Here is an 8,522-nt window from a genome sequence, read left to right on the forward strand (position 1 = left end):
GTCTTGTCAGACGTCAGGCACATGACATATTACTATTGGATAGCGAAAACTTTTGACACAAACCCAAATGTGACAGCTCCGTGGGTTTTAAGTGAGACTTTTTAAGATTTTTTAAAATTTTTGGGCCAAATAGGGATTCTTTCTCTTAAAATCATAAAATACACTGTTTTGGAAATTTTCCCATATGCATTACATTAAAATGGTGTTGCCACGTTGGTGTTCACACATACTTGACTTTTAGCAAGTCAAAAACATCTTTAGTTATTTTCGCCTTAAAATACTAGTGCCACATCCATAATATATATAAACGAAAACCCTAAAATTCTATGTGTCGTGATGTGGTCGCTTCCCTTTTTTATGAAAGCCACCAGATTTCTTGATTTTTAAATTGAGGCCTCTCATTGATTTAACCCAAATTCATGGGTATGGGTATTAACAAAACCAAATAGCTCTTAAACGGGTTATAACATCTCACTAAATTAAAAATTAATCTTACCAATTATTTGATATGAAAATCCTATAAAATAGGGATATACTAAAATTTATTAACCAATTAAAAAAAAAGATATTATTTATAATTAATAAACAATTTTATAGTAAAAAACATAAGCGGGTCATGGGTCACCAAATCCAGATAGCTTTTAAACGAATTCACAGGTAAAAGTCTCACCAAACCCAGATAGTTCTTAAACGGGTTATAACATCTCATTATATTAAAAAATAATCTCATCAAATATTTAATATGAAAATCATATAAAATAGGAATATACTAAAAATTAATATCCTATTTTATTTAAAAAAAGATATTATTTATAATTAAGAAACAATTTTATAATAAAGAAAATAAACACTAATTGGTATCATCAAACCCAGATATCTTTTAAACCGGATTATAACATATCATTTACTTGTGAAACCATTTTATAATCAAACCTCAACTATATTAATTATTAACTTTCTTACAATAAATAAAATTAAAATCCAAATATACATATACAAATATTAAATGCGAATATGGTAAAACAACCCCGTAACACGGGGTATAAAATCTAGGGTGAACAATATAATTCAATACATTATACATGCTTACCGATAGGGAGATGTGTCGCAGTAAAAGATGAGAAGTAATAACTTTAGTAGGAGTTTAATTATGAAATACATTCATGTAATGTTGTAGTAACAAGGTTGCATTGTTTTTTCTAACAGTAGTCATTAAACTGTTAAGATCATAATAAAGTGTACGTGGAAGTACTCACCTTATGTAAGATGATGATATATAGACATCAACGTGTTCAACATATATATTCTTGTATATCTCATCTCATCTCATCTCATCTCACTGTATAATAAATGAAGATAGGTTGGGACACTTGTCTCTCTCTTAGAAGACGTGTACAAGTTATTAACTGTTATTGTCACTGTTCTTGGTTTTGATTATCTCTTCTCTTGATTATATAAATGAAACCCTGTTAAGGTGGCAATTTGCTTCAGACTTTTATACCTTGGTGTCATTTTCCAATCAATTCAGGGAAATCGTTGACAGAGTAAACTTAAAATTGAAGCCGTGTACACAATCTGCTCCGGTTTCCCTAATCATCATCTCCGGTCTCGCCCAAACAGTTCTTCTTGCAGGCGCGTTAATCTCTGTTCGATTTCAGGTGAGAAATTGAACATTTACTGATCTTCTATTTGTTGTTTGGCAATATGTTTGAAAACCTACCTAATTATGGGTTACAGAAGCATTAGGATTTATAATCTTTGTCAAAAGAGTTTGTTTTTTTGTTGCATAAGACACGATATAAAACATGTACTCTATAAAATAAAACATCTCTTTGTAGGTTTTTCCCTGGTTCAGAGGCTCTATTCACTATAGTAATATGCAGCAACAGAGATGAGTTTTATGTGTTATATGTTTATAATGGTTTGTATATATAATTATAAGTTGTTTTTTTATAATTAGTTAGGCAGTTAGTTTCAAATAGGTAAAATCTGATTTTTTTTAACGACCAACAAAATAAAGCCTAGCTACCATGGGTAACCCAATGGAAAAAGGCGATCGCATATGCTCGTGATTGCATACAATGCTAGGTAGCCCGAAGCCCACCATGTTTCGGTGAAAACCCGCCGCCTGAAGGCCACACCGAATGTGATATTTCTGTGTGTTGACTTTTCCAAAGTTTTATTCTTCATCTCCACTGATTGTGAAAATAAATCCCAAATTTGGATTTGCAATTATATATGTTGTGTTTATAGGTTTCAAGAGCCAATGAGTTAGATGGGATGTTTCTGATAATTGACCCGAAAGCAAAACCATCAGCAACACCAGTTTTTTTTTTGTCAGCCTACTATGGAAGCAGCTCAACCATCTCAGGTAATTTAAATCAAATGTGGTTTTAATTCTAGAAACCATCTGTTATTCGATAAAAAAGGGATTTTTATTTTTAAAGATTTTGCTTTCAGGAATGCTGGCTTGGATCCCGAGACGTTTCGAGTTAACCCGTATGGGAATGTTCTGTATTTCATGCTGGTATGGTTTCTCCTCTTGCTTGGGTTGTTGATCGTTGCTTCCATTGCTAAAGTAATTATCTTTATATGTTTATACAAAGTTTGGTTTTTAATTTTCACATGTTTGTTTCGGTTTCAGTTTTTTCAATGTTACCCTTTGAGCCGGTTAAATATTGGCCCAAAATAATGAATTTGGGCATTAAACTGACGTTTTTGTTAATTTGTAATTATGTAAATTATTACACACGCGGACCTAATTTTTTTGGCTTACATCATTTATTTATTTCTTTTAAATGACTAAATGTTAAAAAATAAATTTCTAAAACATGAATTCAATAACAAAAGTTGGTTTTTCTCGCTTTTTACGGGCTTGGTTCAATTTTTCAATTTTTGGTACATGAAAAACTGAAACCGAACCGGAAACTCGGTTATTTGAAAAAAACATAAAACTAAACTCTTTGTTGTTGGGTTTGATTTTGGTTTCATGCATACAGGGTTGATTTGGGTCTAAGTTTATAAACTTAGTACTATATAAAGGTGTAATTCGAAACTAATTCATTGAAACAAATAATACGCTATTTAGATAGTATACTTTTTATGATCATATATAATATATTAACAATTTGTTTATTCTTTTTTATAATTTTGATGAGTTAAAAGGGGAAGATTGATTGGTTCAAGTAAGATTATTACAGTGCAAGTATGCAAGAATAAGCAAAACAAGGTCGAGCTTTTGGTTCCATGATGGGACCCACAAGTGGGTATAGCGATTAACCAGTTCTTGTTTATCTTTGCTTCTTCAAACTTCATGGTGAGGTGGCAGTTTTCAACCGGTTGCTAAATGGGTCGATTTGGGTTTTCTTGTATTTCAAGAGTGTCATCTACAGCCAAATTTGAATGCACCCAGCCTCCTAAATCTTTTCTATCTATATTGTTATGGTAATAAAAATTTGTGGTTTACTATTTGTACTCATAATTTACACATGAATTATTTACAATATTGTTATTGTTTTGGTTACATTGTAGTTGCATCATAGATTATATTTAATATGTTTTAAATATATTTTATCAATCCGTGTGTCGCACCGTATATAGACTAGTATGATGCTATACTTTGAGCAAGTGAATCAAAAACCAAAAGCACATGCATGTTGAACCCACAAGTTCGACTCGTTGTTTATTATAAAGAAATGAAAAAGACATAAAATAAACTTCTAGGACCAAACTCTATTCTTATAAAACTCAAACTAGGAATTTAAATAATAAACTTAATTATCAAAACAATACAATAACAAGATAATTATAAACAAACATAGCCTCCAAGTAATTCAATTAGACCTTGGACTATATAAATTTCCTCCAACCATCCCTATAAAAATTATCATACCACCCATGTACTTTACTGTACTAATCAATTGGGTCTTTTATGTTGGTATAGCATATATTTAATACTCCCTCTCAATACCAACCTTCCTCTAACCATGACCCACATGAAAACCCTTGGCTCGAAGCAACCCGCGACTAAACAAAATAAGTAGGGATGGCAAAAAAACCCGAGCCCGATGGGTATACCCGAAATCCGAAACAAATGGGCCGGGTATGAGATTCGATGATACCCGGACCGATTACCCGAAACCCGATGGATCCTTTTTACCCGAACCCTATACCCGAAAAATTCTTTGTATTTTGTAGGTTGCGAACTATATATTTAAAAAACTATATAAAAATTATAACGATTTTATTTATTTATTGTAACGCTTATATATATGGAGTGTATTATATTTTAATTTGAAATAATTGTTGTATGAATAAATGGTATAAAATAATTATATTGATAAAAAATGCACTTCAAAGTCTTAACGGGTATACCCGATGGGCAAGTACCCAACAAATACTCGACGGGTAATGGGCCCGGTATGGAACACGGTTTTACAAATGGGTATGGGTATGGGCATGGGATTAGCAATACCTGGCCCGAACCCAGCCCGTAGCCATCCCTAAAAATAAGTCATGTCTTCAGGCTTCGACTCAAACGTTGAATTCTAACACTCCTTCTAGATTCATACTTGTTCCTCCAAGGTCTTTCATGGCCCCGCACCACTCATATCTCTTTGGACTTCATTCTTAATTAGACTCTCATACGCCTTCACACGAAGTTGCGTCTCGGTTGGTTACTCCACAAACCACACATGATCTATGACATATTCAACTCTCCTCCAAACAACCTTATCGCATGTCTTGATCATCTTCGTTGGTCTCCCACGAACAAGCAGTTCGTACACGCCGATTTAGCCCCGATATTACCCCAGAAATTAATGATCGTGATCTCCCATTTATGGTCCTAATTGACTGCAAACTTTTAGATTGGGCACACTTGATACTTGTTAACTTTGACACAACAGAGACAATGTTTGATCAAGAACTAATCATAATCAATAAAACAAGAAAATCCTAATGCAATTCGATAACTTATGAAGACAGAGACATTAAACTTTAACTGCTGTTACTTCTTAGTCGAGCAAAAAAAAAAAAAAACAGATGACAAATACTTGGGCTTGAAGGAACTTTGATTTCACACCTTTAATGACCTTTGTTGTATGAACATGAAGTAAAAGAATAGTTGGACGCAATTTAATTGAATGCTCTAGATTACGACATATTGCTCCATGGCAAACTTCTTGACATGAGCTAACCAAGATTGACTACCACCACATATCTCCTCTAACAGCCACGGACATACGGTCGCCGACTCACCCCTGTCATCCCAAACGACACTCCCATACAACAACAATCAACCTGAAACCGCACACCGTCTCCATCTACTGCTTGCTAATCTTCTAGTTGCGACCAGGGCCGGCTCCGAGAAAGCAAAAAAATTTTGGGCCCAAGGCGAAAAATTTTTTGGGCCTTAAGTAAAATAAGTATTTTGTTGGGTTTAAACAGTCTGATTTTTATATGGGCTTACTTGGTTATAATTTAGGTTGTGTAAAAAACCTTTTTTTAAAAAAAGGATTAAGCATATCTGAAGTGAGTGTAGAACCCACAACCTCTTGATTGTGAATAATACCCATTACAAACTAGACCAAGCAAGTAGTTATGTAATTGTGGTTAAATATTAAATATACATATTGTTTTTAATAAAAATACATATAATTTTTTTCAAAAATTTTTTTTTTCGAGCGTAGCGGGGGTGTCGGGCCTGTGACCGTCGACCACCCAGCCACACCCATAGGCCAGCCCTGGTTGCGACCCAAGCCTTTCTTCACTCTTGCCCTCCACCGATGGACCACTCGCCGGTGGAGGCGGTCTTCAAACCACCCTTTTAGAAATTACCATACCACCATTGTACATTACTAACCATTCGGATCCTTCAGTTGATAATGGGGCGTTATTAGAACACTAGAGCTCTATATCACCCCAGTATGCATGGTCTGTTTTGAAAGTTTATATATTTTTTAGACGAAACATCAAAACTAGTCCTTTATGTTTGCACGGTTTTTTAATGGTTGTCCTTTCGCAAACTTAATAACAGAAAACATACCTTATGTTTAAAATTTGTTGCGTAGTTGGTCATTTTCACTAACGAACGTTAAATTTATCAGTTAAATCACCTCATGTGCAATGCACATGAGGGTATTTTAGTCATTTTACTCCATTAATAAATTAAAACAGTATTTAAAATATAATCCTTCATTTCTCTCTCTCTTCACTCTTTCTCTTCTTTCACACTCTCTCTCTCTACACCACCACCGCCACAACCCCCGATGACCACCCACACCACCGGAGTACCACCACCTAAACACCATCCCCAACCAAACAGCCGACAGCTAAACTCCATCACCCGCGTCTACAATTTTCATCACCGCCACCACACCAGACGAACCGCTGTTACACACCTCACCACCGTCTAGCCCGATGAAGGCAGCGACATCGAAGACGATGGCGCTGAATCAAATCAGCTCGCCAGATACCATTCACCGAAAAATTGATTTTGTTGCTAGAGTGCTCGAAATGGTACTTGGTTTGCCTGGAATGCTTATGTAGGTCTCATTCTATCATTTCCCTAAATTAGTGTGTCTTGAAATTGCCGTTTCTCGCCGGAAAAAGTTGATGCTTGTAGTCGGAACCCTGGTTCTTGGCCCGAAATTGCATCCTTATTACCTACCGCTGTCCTAGCCACCAGTACCACCGCAACCACCACATCTGAGCCTTATTACCTACCGCCGCCGCCTCTCTATCTTTTCTATCGGTAAAGATTGCTCCGATTATGTTAAATTGTTGTAGATTCTGGTGGATTTGGGTTCTCGGGTCGAGTTATAGATCCGTCAATGGTGGCAGTGGTTACTTATGGCAGATGTGGTGGTGGTGGTGGAGGGTGATTTTGACAGTGGTGGAGTGGTTGGTAGGTGCAGGCGGTGATGGTGAAACTGTGGTGGTGAACGATGGTGTTGATAGTTGTAGCAAGTGGATGGTTGCAGATATATGGTGGGCGGAGATGATTTAGAGAGAGAGTATTGTGGTTGCCGGAGATGATTTAGAGAGAGAGTATTGTGGTTGCCGGAGATGATTTAGAGAGAGAGTATTGTGGTCGCCGGAGATGATTTGTGGTGGCCGGAGTTGGTTATGGTGTAGAGGGAGAAAGGGATAAAGTGCAGGTTTTAGAGAGAGAGAGAGAGAGAGAGAGAGAATTTATTTTTAAATATTTTCACTTAAGCTCAGAGTTTGAGTTATCTACACAAATACTCCCTCAAGGAGTGAAAGACGAACTTACCCTCATGTGCTTCACATGATTGATTTTAACAAAAAAACTTAACTGGGTTAAGGTCAAAGGACGTAACATAATATGGTTTTTAAGCATAAAGGATGTTTTCTGTCATTAAGTTTACGAAATGACAACCATTGAAAAAACGCACAAATATAAAGGACTAGTTTTGATGTTTTGTCTATTTTTAAGTAATCATTCAATTAATATAAAATACCAATTTAAAATGAATCAAATTTGTTTTTATTCTAAAAATAATGAAAATCATTATTACCCTTCAAACTAATGATTTATTATTCTGCAACCCAATTGAAAACTATTAAGTTTTTCTTAATGAATAAATTTTTATACACTGGGATTTGAACTCTTGACTTCCAACTTTTCATCCTAATCACGTTATCACCCCACCATAATGAAAATGACAACTATTAACTTTTTATAAAGTATGTACTTTAATCAAACTTTCAAGTTCATCATTGAAATAAAAAACAGCATCCAATAAAAATGCATAATTAGCCCAACACTCATCTCTTTCATCCCTCCGTCACCGGAGACTACTTCTCCAAAGCACCTAGGGGTGCAAACGAGCCGAGCCAAGCCCGAGCTCGACTAGGCTCGAGCTTGGCTCGTTTAACTTACACAGAGCTCGGCTCGTTTCGAGCTCTATTTTCAAAGCTCGAGCTCGGCTCTTGAGTAGATTTTCAAGCTCGGGCTCGGCTCGTTTACTATATATCAACTATTTTTTTATAATCATAATTATATATATAAAATAATATATACTATTGAGTTATTTTTATTTATTTTATATATTTTAAAACGTTATATAAATGGCAGGCTCGTTAAGGCTCGCAAGCCGGCTCGAGCTCGATAAGTGAAGCTCGGGCTCGGGCTCGTTTATTAAACGAGCTTACTTTTAGGCTCGAGCTCGGGCTCGATTACGCTCGGCTCAATCGAACTTTTTAACGAGCCGATCTCGAGTAGCTCGACTCATTTGCACCCCTAGAATCACCCATCAATGATTTTGAACAATATGCAAGTTAAAAGTGCATTACATTCTATTAAAATTTAAAGATGAAGTACATAGGCACTTGTTGATGAGCACATTTTACACATCTACACTATAAGAATGGCACTTGTTGATGAGCAAATGTGAAGTTGATATGTGATTTTGGTCGTGTATCACATGCGTTGAAGTTGGAATTTTAGGAAGAAATGTTCATATGCACCAAGATTTCGCATATTTAATGAGTAGTGG

The sequence above is a fragment of the Bidens hawaiensis genome, unplaced genomic scaffold, assembly GCF_021521415.1.
Source record: "Bidens hawaiensis isolate Kalapana, Puna unplaced genomic scaffold, B.hawaiensis_p1.1 tig00029337_1, whole genome shotgun sequence".
In the NCBI taxonomy this organism is placed as follows: Eukaryota; Viridiplantae; Streptophyta; class Magnoliopsida; order Asterales; family Asteraceae; genus Bidens; species Bidens hawaiensis.